This window comes from Protopterus annectens, chromosome 7.part0 (assembly GCF_019279795.1).
Source record: "Protopterus annectens isolate FY-2018-M chromosome 7.part0, PAN1.0, whole genome shotgun sequence".
NCBI lineage: Eukaryota > Metazoa > Chordata > Ceratodontiformes > Protopteridae > Protopterus > Protopterus annectens.
Window position 1 is genome coordinate 1,802,864,632 of NC_056739.1, and position 20,407 is coordinate 1,802,885,038.

Here is a 20,407-nt window from a genome sequence, read left to right on the forward strand (position 1 = left end):
AGGAAAATGTAGCTTCTCCTGCCTCTATGGAGCTTTTTTCTCGTTCTTTATTTACAGTGTTATAAGCAACATTTTTAACATTTTCATTAATATTCTGTGATCGGAAGTCATTCAATCCTATTCTGTGACAAGTCATTAGGCAATCCTATTTGCTGACAACATTTAGGCTCTTTTTTTTTCTCTATGCAAAAACATGCTTGAAATGCATAGGGAAAGCTAAAACAATAAATGGTCATACTGAGATTGGCAGTTGAGCCAGACCCAGGATTGCCCTACCCCTTTGTAGGGTTGATTGTACCCTACACACCTGCAGAGTTTCAGCCTCCTAGCTTTTTCCCTCTTGGAGAAAAACAACTTTCCATAGGTATTTTTCTCTATGCAAAAACATGCTTGAAATGCATAGGAAAGCTAAAAACAATAAACGGTCATACTGAAACTGGCAGTTAAGCCAGAACCAGGATTGCCCTACCCCTTTGTAGGGGGATTGTACCCTACACACCTGCAGAGTTTCAGCCTCCTAGCTTTTTCCCTCTTGGAGAAAAACAACTTTCCAAAGGTATTTTTCTCTATGCAGAAACATGCTTGAAATGCATAGTGAAAGCTAAAAACAATAAACGGTCATACTGAAACTGGCAGTTAAGCCAGAACCAGGATTGCCCTACCCCTTTGTAGGGTGGATTGTACCCTACACACCTGCAGAGTTTCAGCCTCCTAGCTTTTTCCCTCTTGGAGAAAAACAACTTTCCATAGGTATTTTTTCTCTATGCAGAAACATGCTCAAAATGCATAGGGAAAGCTAAAAGCAATAAACGGTCATACTGAAACTGGCAGTTAAGCCAGAACCAGGATTGCCCTACCCCTTTGTAGGGTTGATTGTACCCTACACACCTGCAGAGTTTCAGCCTCCTAGCTTTTTCCCTCTTGGAGAAAAACAACTTTCCATAGGTATTTTTTCTCTATGCAAAAACATGCTTGAAATGCATAGGGAAAGCTAAAAACAATAAACGGTCATACTGAAACTGGCAGTTAAGCCAGAACCAGGATTGCCCCACCCCTTTTTAGGGTGGGTTGTACCCTACACACCTGCAGAGTTTCAGCCTCCTAGCTTTTTCCTCTTGGAGAAAAACAACTTTCCATAGGTATTTTTTCTCTATGCAGAAACATGCTTGAAATGCATAGGGAAAGCTAAAAACAATAAACGGTCATACTGAAACTGGCAGTTAAGCCAGAACCAGGATTGCCCTACCCCTTTGTAGGGGGATTGTACCCTACACACCTGCAGAGTTTCAGCCTCCTAGCTTTTTCCCTCTTGGGGAAAAACAAGTTTCCAGTTGAACTTTTTTCTCTATGCAGAAACATGCTTGAAATGGATAGGGAAAGCTAAAAACAATAAACACTCATACTGACTGAGGTACTGGTACTTGCAGTGCCAAGCCGAAAATAGTGTCTCCCTGTGGGTAGGAAAAAGCAGCTTCTCCTGCCTCTATGGTTCTTTTTTCAGGTTCTGCATTTTTATTGTTAAACATCACATTTTGTATTTTTGCATGCATATTGTGTGATCTGACACCTTCCAAACCTCTATTTTGTCGTTCTGTTAGCATATTTTCATTTTTTGCACCAAACAAAACATTTTGTTCAACACTACATGCATTGGATGTCTGCCGCGGTTGTATGACAGTTTGCAAGACAGAAATAGTGCCTACCGGTGGGCAGGGAAATGCGGCTTCTCCCGCCTCTATTGATCTCGTTTCTGTTTCTATATTATCACTGTTAAATATCACATTTTGTATTATTGCATACATATTATGAGATCTGACACTCTCTAATCTTGTTGTTTGTGAATATTTAGGCATATTCTCAGTATTTGCACTTAAAAAAACACTTTGTTTAACATTACATACATTTGATGAAATCGGCGGTTGTATGACAGTTTCTAAGACCAAAATAGTGTCTCCCTGCGGGCAGGAAAATGTAGCTTCTCCTGCCTCTATGGGGCTTTTTTCTCGTTCTTTATTTACAGTGTTATAAGCAACAATTTTAACATTTTCATTAATATTCTGTGATCGGAAGTCATTCAATCCTATTTTGACAACATTTAGGCTCATCTCATGCAGTTTCAGCCTCTAGCTTTTTTCCTCTTCATTTTTTTTCTCTATGCAAAAACATGCTTGAAATGCATAGGGAAAGCTAAAACAATAAATGGTCATACTGAGATTGGCAGTTGAGCCAGACCCAGGATTGCCCTACCCCTTTGTAGGGTTGATTGTACCCTACACACCTGCAGAGTTTCAGCCTCCTAGCTTTTTCCTCTTGGAGAAAAACAACTTTCCATAGGTATTTTTTCTCTATGCAAAAACATGCTTGAAATGCATAGGGAAAGCTAAAAACAATAAACGGTCATACTGAAACTGGCAGTTAAGCCAGAACCAGGATTGCCCTACCCCTTTGTAGGGGTTATTGTACCCTACACACCTGCAGAGTTTCAGCCTCCTAGCTTTTTCTCTCTTGGAGAAAAACAACTTTCCACAGGTATTTTTTCTCTATGCAGAAACATGCTTGAAATGAATAGGGAAAGCTAAAAACAATAAACGGTCATACTGAAACTGGCAGTTAAGCCAGAACCAGGATTGCCCTACTTACACACCTGCAGAGTTTCAGCCTCCTAGCTTTTTCCCTCTTGGAGAAAAACAACTTTCCATAGGTATTTTTTCTCTATGCAGAAACATGCTTGAAATGCATAGGAAAAGCTAAAAACAATAAACGGTCATACTGAAACTGGCAGTTAAGCCAGAACCAGGATTGCCCTACCCCTTTGTAGGGGATTGTACCCTACACACCTGCAGAGTTTCAGCCTCCTAGCTTTTTCCCTCTTGGAGAAAAACAACTTTCCATAGGTATTTTTCTCTATGCAAAAACATGCTTGAAATGCATAGGGAAAGCTAAAAACAATAAACGGTCATACTGAAACTGGCAGTTAAGCCAGAACCAGGATTGCCCTACCCCTTTGTAAGGTGGATTGTACCCTACACACCTGCAGAGTTTCAGCCTCCTAGCTTTTTCCCTCTTGGAGAAAAACAACTTTCCATAGGTATTTTTTCTCTCTATGCAGAAACATGCTTGAAATGCATAGGGAAAGCTAAAAACAATAAACGGTCATACTGAAACTGGCAGTTAAGCCAGAACCAGGATTGCCCTACCCCTTTGTAGGGGGATTGTACCCTACACACCTGCAGAGTTTCAGCCTCCTAGCTTTTTCCCTCTTGGAGAAAAACAACTTTCCATAGGTATTTTTCTCTATGCAGAAACATGCTTGAAATGCATAGGGAAAGCTAAAACAATAAACGGTCATACTGAAACTGGCAGTTAAGCCAGAACCAGGATTGCCCTACCCCTTTGTAGGGGGGATTGTACCCTACACACCTGCAGAGTTTCAGCCTCCTAGCTTTTTCCCTCTTGGAGAAAAACAACTTTCCATAGGTATTTTTCCCTATGCAGAAACATGCTTGAAATGCATAGTGAAAGCTAAAACAATAAACGGTCATACTGAAACTGGCAGTTAAGCCAGAACCAGGATTGCCCTACCCCTTTGTAGGGTGGATTGTACCCTACACACCTGCAGAGTTTCAGCCTCCTAGCTTTTTCCCTCTTGGAGAAAAACAACTTTCCATAGGTATTTTTCTCTATGCAGAAACATGCTTGAAATGCATAGGGAAAGCTAAAAACAATAAACGGTCATACTGAAACTGGCAGTTAAGCCAGAACCAGGATTGCCCTACCTCTTTGTAGGGGGGATTGTACCCTACACACCTGCACAGTTTCAGCCTCCTAGCTTTTTCCCTCTTGTAGAAAAAGAACTTTCCATAGGTATTTTTTCTCTATGCAAAAACATGCTTGAAATGCATAGGGAAAGCTAAAAACACGGTCATACTGAAACTGGCAGTTAAGCCAGAACCAGGAACATGCTTGAAATGCATAGGGAAAGCTAAAAACAAAAAACGGTCATACTGAAACTGGCAGTTAAGCCAGAACCAGGATTGCCCTACCCCTTTGTAGGGTGGATTGTACCCTACACACCTGCAGAGTTTCAGCCTCCTAGCTTTTTCCCTGCTGGAGAAAAACAACTTTCCATAGGTATTTTTTCTCTATGCAAAAACATGCTTGAAATGCATAGGGAAAGCTAAAAACAATAAACGGTCATACTGAAACTGGCAGTTAAGCCAGAACCAGGATTGCCCTACCCCTTTGTAGGGGGGATTGTACCCTACACACCTGCAGAGTTTCAGCCTCCTAGCTTTTTCCCTCTTGGGGAAAAACAAGTTTCCAGTTGAACTTTTTTCTCTATGCAGAAACATGCTTGAAATGGATAGGGAAAGCTAAAAACAATAAACGGTCATACTGAAACTGGTAAGTTTGCAAGCCGAAAATAGTGTCTCCCTGTGGGTAGGAAAAAGCAGCTTGTCCTGCCTCTATGGTTCTTTTTTCAGGTTCTGCATTTTTATTGTTAAACATCACATTTTGTATTTTTGCATGCATATTGTGTGATCTGACACCTTCTAAACCTCTATTTTGTCGTTCTGTTAGCATATTTTCATTTTTTGCACCAAACAAAACATTTTGTTCAACACTACATGCATTGGATGTCTGCCGCGGTTGTATGACAGTTTGCAAGACAGAAATAGTGCCTACCGGTGGGCAGGGAAATGCGGCTTCTCCCGCCTCTATGGATCTCGTTTCTGTTTCTATATTATCACTGTTAAATATCACATTTTGTATTATTGCATACATATTATGAGATCTGACACTCTCTAATCTTGTTTTTTTGAATCTTTAGGCATATTCTCAGTATTTGCACTTAAAAACACTTTGTTTAACATTACATACATTTGATGAAATCGGCGGTTGTATGACAGTTTCTAAGCCCAAAATAGTGTCTCCCTGCGGGCAGGAAAATGTAGCTTCTCCTGCCTCTATGGAGCTTTTTTCTCGTTCTTTATTTACAGTGTTATAAGCAACATGTTTAACATTTTCATTAATATTCTGTGATCGGAAGTCATTCAATCCTATTTTGACAACATTTAGGCTCATGCTTTCATTTTTTTTTTTCTCTATGCAAAAACATGCTTGAAATGCATAGGGAAAGCTAAAACAATAAATGGTCATACTGAGATTGGCAGTTGAGCCAGACCCAGGATTGCCCTACCCCTTTGTAGGGTTGATTGTACCCTACACACCTGCAGAGTTTCAGCCTCCTAGCTTTTTCCCTCTTGGAGAAAAACAACTTTCCATAGGTATTTTTTCTCTATGCAAAAACATGCTTGAAATGCATAGGGAAAGCTAAAAACAATAAACGGTCATACTGAAACTGGCAGTTAAGCCAGAACCAGGATGGCCCTACCCCTTTGTAGGGGGGATTGTACCCTACACACCTGCAGAGTTTCAGCCTCCTAGCTTTTTCCCTCTTGGAGAAAAACAACTTTCAATAGGTATTTTTTCTCTATGCAGAAACATGCTTGAAATGCAAAAAAAAAGCTAAAAACAATAAACGGTCATACTGAAACTGGCAGTTAAGCCAGAACCAGGATTGCCCTACCCCTTTGTAGGGTGGATTGTACCCTACACACCTGCAGGGTTTCAGCCTCTTAGCTTTTTCCCTCTTGGAGAAAAATAACTTTCCACACGTATTTTTTCTCTATGCAGAAACATGCTCAAAATGCATAGGGAAAGCTAAAAACAATAAACGGTCATACTGAAACTGGCAGTTAAGCCAGAACCAGGATTGCCCTACCCCTTTGTAGGGGGATTGTACCCTACACACCTGCAGAGTTTCAGCCTCCTAGCTTTTTCCCTCTTGGAGAAAAACAACTTTCCATAGGTATTTTTTCTCTATGCAAAAACATGCTTGAAATGCATAGGGAAAGCTAAAACAATAAACGGTCATACTGAAACTGGCAGTTAAGCCAGAACCAGGATTGCCCTACCCCTTTGTAGGGTGGATTGTACCCTACACACCTGCAGAGTTTCAGCCTCCTAGCTTTTTCCCTCTTGGAGAAAAACAACTTTCCATAGGTATTTTTTCTCTATGCAAAAACATGCTTGAAATGCATAGGGAAAGCTAAAAACAATAAACGGTCATACTGAAACTGGCAGTTAAGCCAGAACCAGGATTGCCCTACCCCTTTGTAGGGGTTATTGTACCCTACACACCTGCAGAGTTTCAGCCTCCTAGCTTTTTCCCTCTTGGAGAAAAACAACTTTCCATAGGTATTTTTCTCTATGCAAAAACATGCTTGAAATGCATAGGGAAAGCTAAAAACAATAAACGGTCATACTGAAACTGGCAGTTAAGCCAGAACCAGGACTGCCCTACCCCTTTGTAGGGGGGATTGTACCCTACACACCTGCAGAGTTTCAGCCTCCTAGCTTTTTCCCTCTTGGAGAAAAACAACTTTCCATAGGTATTTTTTCTCTATGCAAAAACATGCCTGAAATGCATAGGGAAAGCTAAAAACAATAAACGGTCATACTGAAACTGGCAGTTAAGCCAGAACCAGGATTGCCCTACCCCTTTGTAGGGGGATTGTACCCTACACACCTGCAGAGTTTCAGCCTCCTAGCTTTTTCCCTCTTGGGGAAAAACAAGTTTCCAGTTGAAGTTTTTTCTCTATGCAGAAACATGCTTGAAATGGATAGGGAAAGCTAAACACAATAAACGGTCATACTGAAACTGGTAAGTTTGCAAGCCGAAAATAGTGTCTCCCTGTGGGTAGGAAAAAGCAGCTTCTCCTGCCTCTATGGTTCTTTTTTCAGGTTCTGCATTTTTATTGTTAAACATCACATTTTGTATTTTTGCATGCATATTGTGTGATCTGACACATTCTAAACCTCTATTTTGTCGTTCTGTTAGCATATTTTCATTTTTTGCACCAAACAAAACATTTTGTTCAACACTACATGCATTGGATGTCTGCCGCGGTTGTATGACCTATTGAAAGCTGTTTTTCTCCAAGAGGGAAAAAGCTAGGAGGCTGAAACTCTGCAGGTGTGTAGGGTACAACCCCCCCTACAAAGGGGTAGTGCAATCCTGGTTCTGGCTTAACTGCCAGTTTCAGTATGACCGTTTATTGTTTTTAGCTTTCCCTATGCATTTCAAGCATGTTTTTGCATAGAGAAAAAATACCTATGGAAAGTTGTTTTTCTCCAACAGGGAAAAAGCTAGGAGGCTGAAACTCTGCAGGTGTGTAGGGTACAATCCACCTTACAAAGGGGTAGGGCAATCCTGGTTCTGGCTTAACTGCCAGTTTCAGTATGACCGTTTATTGTTTTTAGCTTTCCCTATGCATTTCAAGCATGTTTCTGCATAGAGAAAAAAATACCTATGGAAAGTTGTTTTTCTCCAAGAGGGAAAAAGCTAGGAGGCTGAAACTCTGCAGGTGTGTAGGGTACAATCCCCCCTACAAAGGGGTAGGGCAATCCTGGTTCTGGCTTAACTGCCAGTTTCAGTATGACCGTTTATTGTTTTAGCTTTCCCTATGCATTTCAAGCATGTTTCTGCATAGGGAAAAATACCTATGGAAAGTTGTTTTTCTCCAAGAGGGAAAAAGCTAGGAGGCTGAAACTCTGCAGGTGTGTAGGGTACAATCCCCCTACAAAGGGGTAGGGCAATCCTGGTTCTGGCTTAACTGCCAGTTTCAGTATGACCGTTTATTGTTTTTAGCTTTCCCTATGCATTTCAAGCATGTTTCTGCATAGAGAAAAATACCTATGGAAAGTTGTTTTTCTCCAAGAGGGAAAAAGCTAGGAGGCTGAAACTCTGCAGGTGTGTAGGGTACAATCCACCCTACAAAGGGGTAGGGCAATCCTGGTTCTGGCTTAACTGCCAGTTTCAGTATGACCGTTTATTGTTTTAGCTTTCCTATGCATTTCAAGCATGTTTCTGCATAGAGAAAAAATACCTATGGAAAGTTGTTTTTCTCCAAGAGGGAAAAGCTAGGAGGCTGAAACTCTGCAGGTGTGTAGGGAACAATCCCCCCTACAAAGGGGTAGGGCAATCCTGGTTCTGGCTTAACTGCAAGTTTCAGTATGACCGTTTATTGTTTTTAGCTTTCCCTATGCATTTCAAGCATGTTTTTGCATAGAGAAAAAATACCTATGGAAAGTTGTTTTTCTCCAAGAGGGAAAAAGCTAAGAGGCTGAAACCCTGCAGGTGTGTAGGTTACAATCCACCCTACAAAGGGGTAGGGCAATCCTGGTTCTGGCTTAACTGCCAGTTTCAGTATGACCGTTTATTGTTTTTAGCTTTCTTTCTGCATTTCAAGCATGTTTCTGCATAGAGAAAAAATACATATTGAAAGCTGTTTTTCTCCAAGAGGGAAAAAGCTAGGAGGCTGAAACTCTGCAGGTGTGTAGGGTACAATCCCACCTACAAAGGAGTAGGGCAATCCTGGTTCTGGCTTAACTGCCAGTTTCAGTATGACCGTTTATTGTTTTTAGCTTTCCCTATGCATTTCAAGCATGTTTTTGCATAGAGAAAAAATACCTATGGAAAGTTGTTTTTCTCCAAGAGGGAAAAAGCTAGGAGGCTGAAACTCTGCAGGTGTGTAGGGTACAATCAACCCTACAAAGGGGTAGGGCAATCCTGGGTCTGGCTCAACTGCCAATCTCAGTATGACCATTTATTGTTTTTAGCTTTCCCTATGCATTTCAAGCATGTTTTTGCATAGAGAAAAAAAAAAATGAAAGCATGAGCCTAAATGTTGTCAAAATAGGATTGAATGACTTCCGATCACAGAATATTAATGAAAATGTTAAAAATGTTGCTTATAACACTGTAAATAAAGAACGAGAAAAAAGCTCCATAGAGGCAGGAGAAGCTACATTTTCCTGACCGCAGGGAGACACTATTTTGGTCTTAGAAACTGTCATACAACCGCCGATTTCATCAAATGTATGTAATGTTAAACAAAGTGTTTTTTTAAGTGCAAATACTGAGAATATGCCTAAAGATTCAGAAAAAACAAGATTAGAGAGTGTCAGATCTCATAATATGTATGCAATAATACAAAATGTGATATTTAACAGTGATAATATAGAAACAGAAACGGATCCATAGAGGCGGGAGAAGCCGCATTTCCCTGCCCACCGGTAGGCACTATTTCTGGCTTGCAAACTGTCATACAACCGCGGCAGACATCCAATGCATGTAGTGTTGAACAAAATGTTTTGTTTGGTGCAAAAAATGAAAATATGCTAACAGAACGAAAAAATAGAGGTTTAGAAGGTGTCAGATCACACAATATGCATGCAAAAATACAAAATGTGATGTTTAACAATAAAAATGCAGAACCTGAAAAAAGAACCATAGAGGCAGGAGAAGCTGCTTTTTCCTACCACAGGGAGACACTATTTTCGGCTTGCAAACTTACCAGTTTCAGTATGACCGTTTATTGTTTTTAGCTTTCCCTATGCATTTCAAGCATGTTTTTGCATAGAGATAAAACTTCAACTGGAAACTTGTTTTTCTCCAAGAGGGAAAAAGCTAGGAGGCTGAAACTCTGCAGGTGTGTAGGGTACAATCCCCCCTACAAAGGGGTAGGGCAATCCTGGTTCTGGCTTAACTGCCAGTTTCAGTATGACCGTTTATTGTTTTTAGCTTTCCCTATGCATTTCAGGCATGTTTTTGCATAGAGAAAAAATACCTATGGAAAGTTGTTTTTCTCCAAGAGGGAAAAAGCTAGGAGGCTGAAACTCTGCAGGTGTGTAGGGTACAATCCCCCCTACAAAGGGGTAGGGCAATCCTGGTTCTGGCTTAACTGCCAGTTTCAGTATGACCGTTTATTGTTTTTAGCTTTCCCTATGCATTTCAAGCATGTTTCTGCATAGAGAAAAAATACGTGTGGAAAGTTGTTTTTCTCCAAGAGGGAAAAAGCTAAGAGGCTGAAACCCTGCAGGTGTGTAGGGTACAATCCCCCCTACAAACGGGTAGGGCAATCCTGGTTCTGGCTTAACTGCCAGTTTCAGTATGGCCGTTTATTGTTTTTAGCTTTCCCTATGCATTTCAAGCATGTTTTTGCATAGAGAAAAAAATACCTATTGAAAGCTGTTTTTCTCCAAGAGGGAAAAAGCTAGGAGGCTGAAACTCTGCAGGTGTGTAGGGTACAATCAACCCTACAAAGGGGTAGGGCAATCCTGGGTCTGGCTCAACTGCCAATCTCAGTATGACCATTTATATTTTTTAGCTTTCCCTATGCATTTCAAGCATGTTTTTGCATAGAGAAAAAAAAAATGAAAGCATGAGCCTAAATGTTGTCAAAATAGGATTGAATGACTTCCGATCACAGAATATTAATGAAAATGTTAAAAATGTTGCTTATAACACTGTAAATAAAGAACGAGAAAAAAGCTCCATAGAGGCAGGAGAAGCTACATTTTCCTGCCCGCAGGGAGACACTATTTTGGGCTTAAAACTGTCATACAACCGCCGATTTCATCAAATGTATGTAATGTTAAACAAAGTGTTTTTTTAAGTGCAAATACTGAGAATATGCCTAAAGATTCACAAAAAACAAGATTAGAGAGTGTCAGATCTCATAATATCTATGCAATAATACAAAATGTGATATTTAACAGTGATAATATAGAAACAGAAACGAGATCCATAGAGGCGGGAGAAGCCGCATTTCCCTGACCACCGGTAGGCACTATTTCTGGCTTGCAAACTGTCATACAACCGCGGCAGACATCCAATGCATGTAGTGTTGAACAAAATGTTTTGTTTGGTGCAAAAAATGTAAATATGCTAACAGAACGAAAAAATAGAGGTTTAGAAGGTGTCAGATCACACAATATGCATGCAAAAATACAAAATGTGATGTTTAACAATAAAAATGCAGAACCTGAAAAAAGAACCATAGAGGCAGGACAAGCTGCTTTTTCTTACCACAGGGAGACACTATTTTCGGCTTGCAAACTTACCAGTTTCAGTATGACCGTTTATTGTTTTTAGCTTTCCCTATCCATTTCAAGCATGTTTCTGCATAGAGAAAAAAGTTCAAATGGAAACTTGTTTTTCCCCAAGAGGGAAAAAGCTAAGAGGCTGAAACTCTGCAGGTGTGTAGGGTACAATCCCCCCTACAAAGGGGTAGGGCAATCCTGGTTCTGGCTTAACTGCCAGTTTCAGTATGACCGTTTATTGTTTTTAGCTTTCCCTATGCATTTCAAGCATGTTTTTGCATAGAGAAAAATACCTATGGAAAGTTGTTTTTCTCCAAGAGGGAAAAAGCTAGGAGGCTGAAACTCTGCAGGTGTGTAGGGTACAATCCCCCCTACAAAGGGGTAGGGCAATCCTGGTTCTGGCTTAACTGCCAGTTTCAGTATGACCGTTTATTGTTTTTAGCTTTCCCTATGCATTTCAGGCATGTTTTTGCATAGAGAAAAAATACTTATGGAAAGTTGTTTTTCTCCAAGAGGGAAAAAGCTAGGAGGCTGAAACTCTGCAGGTGTGTAGGGTACAATCCCCCCTACAAAGGGGTAGGGCAATCCTGGTTCTGGCTTAACTGCCAGTTTCAGTATGACCGTTTATTGTTTTTAGCTTTCCCTATGCATTTCAAGCATGTTTCTGCATAGAGAAAAAAATACCTATGGAAAGTTGTTTTTCTCCAAGAGGGAAAAAGCTAGGAGGCTGAAACTCTGCAGGTGTGTAGGGTACAATCCACCCTACAAAGGGGTAGGGCAATCCTGGTTCTGGCTTAACTGCCAGTTTCAGTATGACCGTTTATTGTTTTTAGCTTTCCCTATGCATTTCAAGCATGTTTCTGCATAGAGAAAAAATACCTATGGAAAGTTGTTTTTCTCCAAGAGGGAAAAAGCTAGGAGGCTGAAACTCTGCAGGTGTGTAGGGTACAATCCACCCTACAAAGGGGTAGGGCAATCCTGGTTCTGGCTTAACTGCCAGTTTCAGTATGACCGTTTATTGTTTTTAGCTTTCCCTATGCATTTCAAGCATGTTTCTGCATAGAGAAAAAATACCTATGGAAAGTTGTTTTTCCCCAAGAGGGAAAAAGCTAGGAGGCTGAAACTCTGCAGGTGTGTAGGGTACAATCCACCCTACAAAGGGGTAGGGCAATCCTGGTTCTGGCTTAACTGCCAGTTTCAGTATGACCGTTTATTGTTTTTAGCTTTCCCTATGCATTTCAAGCATGTTTCTGCATAGAGAAAAAATACCTATGGAAAGTTGTTTTTCTCCAAGAGGGAAAAAGCTAGGAGGCTGAAACTCTGCAGGTGTGTAGGGTACAATCCACCCTACAAAGGGGTAGGGCAATCCTGGTTCTGGCTTAACTGCCAGTTTCAGTATGACCGTTTATTGTTTTTAGCTTTCCCTATGCATTTCAAGCATGTTTCTGCATAGAGAAAAAATACCTATGGAAAGTTGTTTTTCTCCAAGAGGGAAAAAGCTAGGAGGCTGAAACTCTGCAGGTGTGTAGGGTACAATCCACCCTACAAAGGGGTAGGGCAATCCTGGTTCTGGCTTAACTGCCAGTTTCAGTATGACCGTTTATTGTTTTTAGCTTTCCTATGCATTTCAAGCATGTTTCTGCATAGAGAAAAAATACCTATGGAAAGTTGTTTTTCTCCAAGAGGGAAAAAGCTAGGAGGCTGAAACTCTGCAGGTGTGTAGGGTACAATCCACCCTACAAAGGGGTAGGGCAATCCTGGTTCTGGCTTAACTGCCAGTTTCAGTATGACCGTTTATTGTTTTTAGCTTTCCCTATGCATTTCAAGCATGTTTCTGCATAGAGAAAAATACCTATGGAAAGTTGTTTTTCTCCAAGAGGGAAAAAGCTAGGAGGCTGAAACTCTGCAGGTGTGTAGGGTACAATCCACCCTACAAAGGGGTAGGGCAATCCTGGTTCTGGCTTAACTGCCAGTTTCAGTATGACCGTTTATTGTTTTTAGCTTTCCCTATGCATTTCAAGCATGTTTCTGCATAGAGAAAAATACCTATGGAAAGTTGTTTTTCTCCAAGAGGGAAAAAGCTAGGAGGCTGAAACTCTGCAGGTGTGTAGGGTACAATCCACCCTACAAAGGGGTAGGGCAATCCTGGTTCTGGCTTAACTGCCAGTTTCAGTATGACCGTTTATTGTTTTTAGCTTTCCTATGCATTTCAAGCATGTTTCTGCATAGAGAAAAAATACCTATGGAAAGTTGTTTTTCTCCAAGAGGGAAAAAGCTAGGAGGCTGAAACTCTGCAGGTGTGTAGGGTACAATCCACCCTACAAAGGGGTAGGGCAATCCTGGTTCTGGCTTAACTGCCAGTTTCAGTATGACCGTTTATTGTTTTTAGCTTTCCTATGCATTTTGAGCATGTTTCTGCATAGAGAAAAATACCTATGGAAAGTTGTTTTTCTCCAAGAGGGAAAAAGCTAGGAGGCTGAAACTCTGCAGGTGTGTAGGGTACAATCCACCCTACAAAGGGGTAGGGCAATCCTGGTTCTGGCTTAACTGCCAGTTTCAGTATGACCGTTTATTGTTTTAGCTTTCCCTATGCATTTCAAGCATGTTTCTGCATAGAGAAAAATACCTATGGAAAGTTGTTTTTCTCCAAGAGGGAAAAAGCTAGGAGGCTGAAACTCTGCAGGTGTGTAGGGTACAATCCACCCTACAAAGGGGTAGGGCAATCCTGGTTCTGGCTTAACTGCCAGTTTCAGTATGACCGTTTATTGTTTTTAGCTTTCCCTATGCATTTCAAGCATGTTTCTGCATAGAGAAAAAATACCTATGGAAAGTTGTTTTTCTCCAAGAGGGAAAAAGCTAGGAGGCTGAAACTCTGCAGGTGTGTAGGGTACAATCCACCCTACAAAGGGGTAGGGCAATCCTGGTTCTGGCTTAACTGCCAGTTTCAGTATGACCGTTTATTGTTTTTAGCTTTCCCTATGCATTTCAAGCATGTTTCTGCATAGAGAAAAAATACCTGTGGAAAGTTGTTTTTCTCCAAGAGGGAAAAAGCTAGGAGGCTGAAACTCTGCAGGTGTGTAGGGTACAATCCACCCTACAAAGGGGTAGGGCAATCCTGGTTCTGGCTTAACTGCCAGTTTCAGTATGACCGTTTATTGTTTTTAGCTTTCCCTATGCATTTCAAGCATGTTTCTGCATAGAGAAAAAATACCTATGGAAAGTTGTTTTTCTCCAAGAGGAAAAAAGCTAGGAGGCTGAAACTCTGCAGGTGTGTAGGGTACAATCCACCCTACAAAGGGGTAGGGCAATCCTGGTTCTGGCTTAACTGCCAGTTTCAGTATGACCGTTTATTGTTTTTAGCTTTCCCTATGCATTTCAAGCATGTTTCTGCATAGAGAAAAATACCTATGGAAAGTTGTTTTTCTCCAAGAGGGAAAAAGCTAGGAGGCTGAAACTCTGCAGGTGTGTAGGGTACAATCCACCCTACAAAGGGGTAGGGCAATCCTGGTTCTGGCTTAACTGCCAGTTTCAGTATGACCGTTTATTGTTTTAGCTTTCCCTATGCATTTCAAGCATGTTTCTGCATAGATTAAAAATACCTATGGAAAGTTGTTTTTCTCCAAGAGGGAAAAAGCTAGGAGGCTGAAACTCTGCAGGTGTGTAGGGTACAATCCACCCTACAAAGGGGTAGGGCAATCCTGGTTCTGGCTTAACTGCCAGTTTCAGTATGACCGTTTATTGTTTTTAGCTTTCCCTATGCATTTCAAGCATGTTTCTGCATAGAGAAAAATACCTATGGAAAGTTGTTTTTCTCCAAGAGGGAAAAAGCTAGGAGGCTGAAACTCTGCAGGTGTGTAGGGTACAATCCACCCTACAAAGGGGTAGGGCAATCCTGGTTCTGGCTTAACTGCCAGTTTCAGTATGACCGTTTATTGTTTTTAGCTTTCCCTATGCATTTCAAGCATGTTTCTGCATAGAGAAAAAATACCTGGAAAGTTGTTTTTCTCCAAGAGGGAAAAAGCTAGGAGGCTGAAACTCTGCAGGTGTGTAGGGTACAATCCACCCTACAAAGGGGTAGGGCAATCCTGGTTCTGGCTTAACTGCCAGTTTCAGTATGACCGTTTATTGTTTTTAGCTTTCCCTATGCATTTCAAGCATGTTTCTGCATAGAGAAAAAATACCTATGGAAAGTTGTTTTTCTCCAAGAGGGAAAAAGCTAGGAGGCTGAAACTCTGCAGGTGTGTAGGGTACAATCCACCCTACAAAGGGGTAGGGCAATCCTGGTTCTGGCTTAACTGCCAGTTTCAGTATGACCGTTTATTGTTTTTAGCTTTCCCTATGCATTTCAAGCATGTTTCTGCATAGAGAAAAATACCTATGGAAAGTTGTTTTTCTCCAAGAGGGAAAAAGCTAGGAGGCTGAAACTCTGCAGGTGTGTAGGGTACAATCCACCCTACAAAGGGGTAGGGCAATCCTGGTTCTGGCTTAACTGCCAGTTTCAGTATGACCGTTTATTGTTTTTAGCTTTCCCTATGCATTTCAAGCATGTTTTTGCATAGAGAAAAAAATACCTATGGAAAGTTGTTTTTCTCCAAGAGGGAAAAAGCTAGGAGGCTGAAACTCTGCAGGTGTGTAGGGTACAATCCACCCTACAAAGGGGTAGGGCAATCCTGGTTCTGGCTTAACTGCCAGTTTCAGTATGACCGTTTATTGTTTTAGCTTTCCCTATGCATTTCAAGCATGTTTCTGCATAGAGAAAAATACCTATGGAAAGTTGTTTTTCTCCAAGAGGGAAAAAGCTAGGAGGCTGAAACTCTGCAGGTGTGTAGGGTACAATCCACCCTACAAAGGGGTAGGGCAATCCTGGTTCTGGCTTAACTGCCAGTTTCAGTATGACCGTTTATTGTTTTTAGCTTTCCTATGCATTTCAAGCATGTTTCTGCATAGAGAAAAAATACCTATGGAAAGTTGTTTTTCTCCAAGAGGGAAAAAGCTAGGAGGCTGAAACTCTGCAGGTGTGTAGGGTACAATCCACCCTACAAAGGGGTAGGGCAATCCTGGTTCTGGCTTAACTGCCAGTTTCAGTATGACCGTTTATTGTTTTAGCTTTCCCTATGCATTTCAAGCATGTTTTTGCATAGAGAAAAATACCTATGGAAAGTTGTTTTTCTCCAAGAGGGAAAAAGCTAGGAGGCTGAAACTCTGCAGGTGTGTAGGGTACAATCCACCCTACAAAGGGTAGGGCAATCCTGGTTCTGGCTTAACTGCCAGTTTCAGTATGACCGTTTATTGTTTTAGCTTTCCCTATGCATTTCAAGCATGTTTCTGCATAGAGAAAAAATACCTATGGAAAGTTGTTTTTCTCCAAGAGGGAAAAAGCTAGGAGGCTGAAACTCTGCAGGTGTGTAGGGTACAATCCACCCTACAAAGGGGTAGGGCAATCCTGGTTCTGGCTTAACTGCCAGTTTCAGTATGACCGTTTATTGTTTTAGCTTTCCCTATGCATATCAAGCATGTTTCTGCATAGAGAAAAATAACCCTGGAAAGTTGTTTTTCTCCAAGAGGGAAAAAGCTAGGAGGCTGAAACTCTGCAGGTGTGTAGGGTACAATCCACCCTACAAAGGGGTAGGGCAATCCTGGTTCTGGCTTAACTGCCAGTTTCAGTATGACCGTTTATTGTTTTTAGCTTTCCCTATGCATTTCAAGCATGTTTCTGCATAGAGAAAAAATAACCCTGGAAAGTTGTTTTTCTCCAAGAGGGAAAAAGCTAGGAGGCTGAAACTCTGCAGGTGTGTAGGGTACAATCCACCCTACAAAGGGGTAGGGCAATCCTGGTTCTGGCTTAACTGCCAGTTTCAGTATGACCGTTTATTGTTTTTAGCTTTCCTATGCATTTCAAGCATGTTTCTGCATAGAGAAAAAATACCTGTGGAAAGTTGTTTTTCTCCAAGAGGGAAAAAGCTAGGAGGCTGAAACTCTGCAGGTGTGTAGGGTACAATCCACCCTACAAAGGGGTAGGGCAATCCTGGTTCTGGCTTAACTGCCAGTTTCAGTATGACCGTTTATTGTTTTTAGCTTTCCTATGCATTTTAAGCATGTTTCTGCATAGAGAAAAATAACCCTGGAAAGTTGTTTTTCTCCAAGAGGGAAAAAGCTAGGAGGCTGAAACTCTGCAGGTGTGTAGGGTACAATCCACCCTACAAAGGGGTAGGGCAATCCTGGTTCTGGCTTAACTGCCAGTTTCAGTATGACCGTTTATTGTTTTTAGCTTTCCCTATGCATTTCAAGCATGTTTCTGCATAGAGAAAAATAACCCTGGAAAGTTGTTTTTCTCCAAGAGGGAAAAAGCTAGGAGGCTGAAACTCTGCAGGTGTGTAGGGTACAATCCACCCTACAAAGGGGTAGGGCAATCCTGGTTCTGGCTTAACTGCCAGTTTCAGTATGACCGTTTATTGTTTTAGCTTTCCCTATGCATTTCAAGCATGTTTCTGCATAGAGAAAAAATACCTATGGAAAGTTGTTTTTCTCCAAGAGGGAAAAAGCTAGGAGGCTGAAACTCTGCAGGTGTGTAGGGTACAATCCACCCTACAAAGGGGTAGGGCAATCCTGGTTCTGGCTTAACTGCCAGTTTCAGTATGACCGTTTATTGTTTTTAGCTTTCCTATGCATTTCAAGCATGTTTCTGCATAGAGAAAAAATACCTGTGGAAAGTTGTTTTTCTCCAAGAGGGAAAAAGCTAGGAGGCTGAAACTCTGCAGGTGTGTAGGGTACAATCCACCCTACAAAGGGGTAGGGCAATCCTGGTTCTGGCTTAACTGCCAGTTTCAGTATGACCGTTTATTGTTTTTAGCCTTTCCTATGCATTTCAAGCATGTTTCTGCATAGAGAAAAAATAACCCTGGAAAGTTGTTTTTCTCCAAGAGGGAAAAAGCTAGGAGGCTGAAACTCTGCAGGTGTGTAGGGTACAATCCACCCTACAAAGGGGTAGGGCAATCCTGGTTCTGGCTTAACTGCCAGTTTCAGTATGACCGTTTATTGTTTTTAGCCTTTCCTATGCATTTCAAGCATGTTTCTGCATAGAGAAAAAATAACCCTGGAAAGTTGTTTTTCTCCAAGAGGGAAAAAGCTAGGAGGCTGAAACTCTGCAGGTGTGTAGGGTACAATCCACCCTACAAAGGGGTAGGGCAATCCTGGTTCTGGCTTAACTGCCAGTTTCAGTATGACCGTTTATTGTTTTAGCTTTCCCTATGCATTTCAAGCATGTTTCTGCATAGAGAAAAAATACCTGTGGAAAGTTGTTTTTCTCCAAGAGGGAAAAAGCTAGGAGGCTGAAACTCTGCAGGTGTGTAGGGTACAATCCACCCTACAAAGGGGTAGGGCAATCCTGGTTCTGGCTTAACTGCCAGTTTCAGTATGACCGTTTATTGTATTAGCTTTCCATATGCATTTCAAGCATGTTTCTGCATAGAGAAAAATAACCCTGGAAAGTTGTTTTTCTCCAAGAGGGAAAAGCTAGGAGGCTGAAACTCTGCAGGTGTGTAGGGTACAATCCACCCTACAAAGGGGTAGGGCAATCCTGGTTCTGGCTTAACTGCCAGTTTCAGTATGACCGTTTATTGTTTTTAGCTTTCCCTATGCATTTCAAGCATGTTTCTGCATAGAGAAAAAATACCTGTGGAAAGTTGTTTTTCTCCAAGAGGGAAAAAGCTAGGAGGCTGAAACTCTGCAGGTGTGTAGGGTACAATCCACCCTACAAAGGGGTAGGGCAATCCTGGTTCTGGCTTAACTGCCAGTTTCAGTATGACCGTTTATTGTTTTAGCTTTCCTATGCATTTCAAGCATGTTTCTGCATAGAGAAAAAATAACCCTGGAAAGTTGTTTTTCTCCAAGAGGGAAAAAGCTAGGAGGCTGAAACTCTGCAGGTGTGTAGGGTACAATCCACCCTACAAAGGGGTAGGGCAATCCTGGTTCTGGCTTAACTGCCAGTTTCAGTATGACCGTTTATTGTTTTTAGCTTTCCTATGCATTTCAAGCATGTTTCTGCATAGAGAAAAAATACCCTGGAAAGTTGTTTTTCTCCAAGAGGGAAAAAGCTAGGAGGCTGAAACTCTGCAGGTGTGTAGGGTACTATCCACCCTACAAAGGGGTAGGGCAATCCTGGTTCTGGCTTAACTGCCAGTTTCAGTATGACCGTTTATTGTTTTTAGCTTTCCCTATGCATTTCAAGCATGTTTCTGCATAGAGAAAAATAACCCTGGAAAGTTGTTTTTCTCCAAGAGGGAAAAAGCTAGGAGGCTGAAACTCTGCAGGTGTGTAGGGTACTATCCACCCTACAAAGGGGTAGGGCAATCCTGGTTCTGGCTTAACTGCCAGTTTCAGTATGACCGTTTATTGTTTTAGCTGTTCCTATGCATTTCAAGCATGTTTCTGCATAGAGAAAAAATAACCCTGGAAAGTTGTTTTTCTCCAAGAGGGAAAAAGCTAGGAGGCTGAAACTCTGCAGGTGTGTAGGGTACTATCCACCCTACAAAGGGGTAGGGCAATCCTGGTTCTGGCTTAACTGCCAGTTTCAGTATGACCGTTTATTGTTTTTAGCTTTCCCTATGCATTTCAAGCATGTTTCTGCATAGAGAAAAAATACCCTGGAAAGTTGTTTTTCTCCAAGAGGGAAAAAGCTAGGAGGCTGAAACTCTGCAGGTGTGTAGGGTACTATCCACCCTACAAAGGGGTAGGGCAATCCTGGTTCTGGCTTAACTGCCAGTTTCAGTATGACCGTTTATTGTTTTAGCTTTCCCTATGCATTTCAAGCATGTTTCTGCATAGAGAAAAAATACCTGTGGAAAGTTGTTTTTCTCCAAGAGGGAAAAAGCTAGGAGGCTGAAACTCTGCAGGTGTGTAGGGTACTATCCACCCTACAAAGGGGTAGGGCAATCCTGGTTCTGGCTTAACTGCCAGTTTCAGTATGACCGTTTATTGTTTTTAGCTTTCCCTATGTATTTCAAGCATGTTTCTGCATAGAGAAAAAATACCCCTGGAAACTTGTTTTTCTCCAAGAGGGAAAAAGCTAGGAGGCTGAAACTCTGCAGGTGTGTAGGGTACTATCCACCCTACAAAGGGGTAGGGCAATCCTGGTTCTGGCTTAACTGCCAGTTTCAGTATGACCGTTTATTGTTTTTAGCTTTCCCTATGCATTTCAAGCATGTTTCTGCATAGAGAAAAAATACGTGTGGAAAGTTGTTTTTCTCCAAGAGGGAAAAAGCTAGGAGGCTGAAACTCTGCAGGTGTGTAGGGTACTATCCACCCTACAAAGGGGTAGGGCAATCCTGGTTCTGGCTTAACTGCCAGTTTCAGTATGACCGTTTATTGTTTTTAGCTTTCCCTATGCATTTCAAGCATGTTTCTGCATAGAGAAAAAATACCTGTGGAAAGTTGTTTTTCTCCAAGAGGGAAAAAGCTA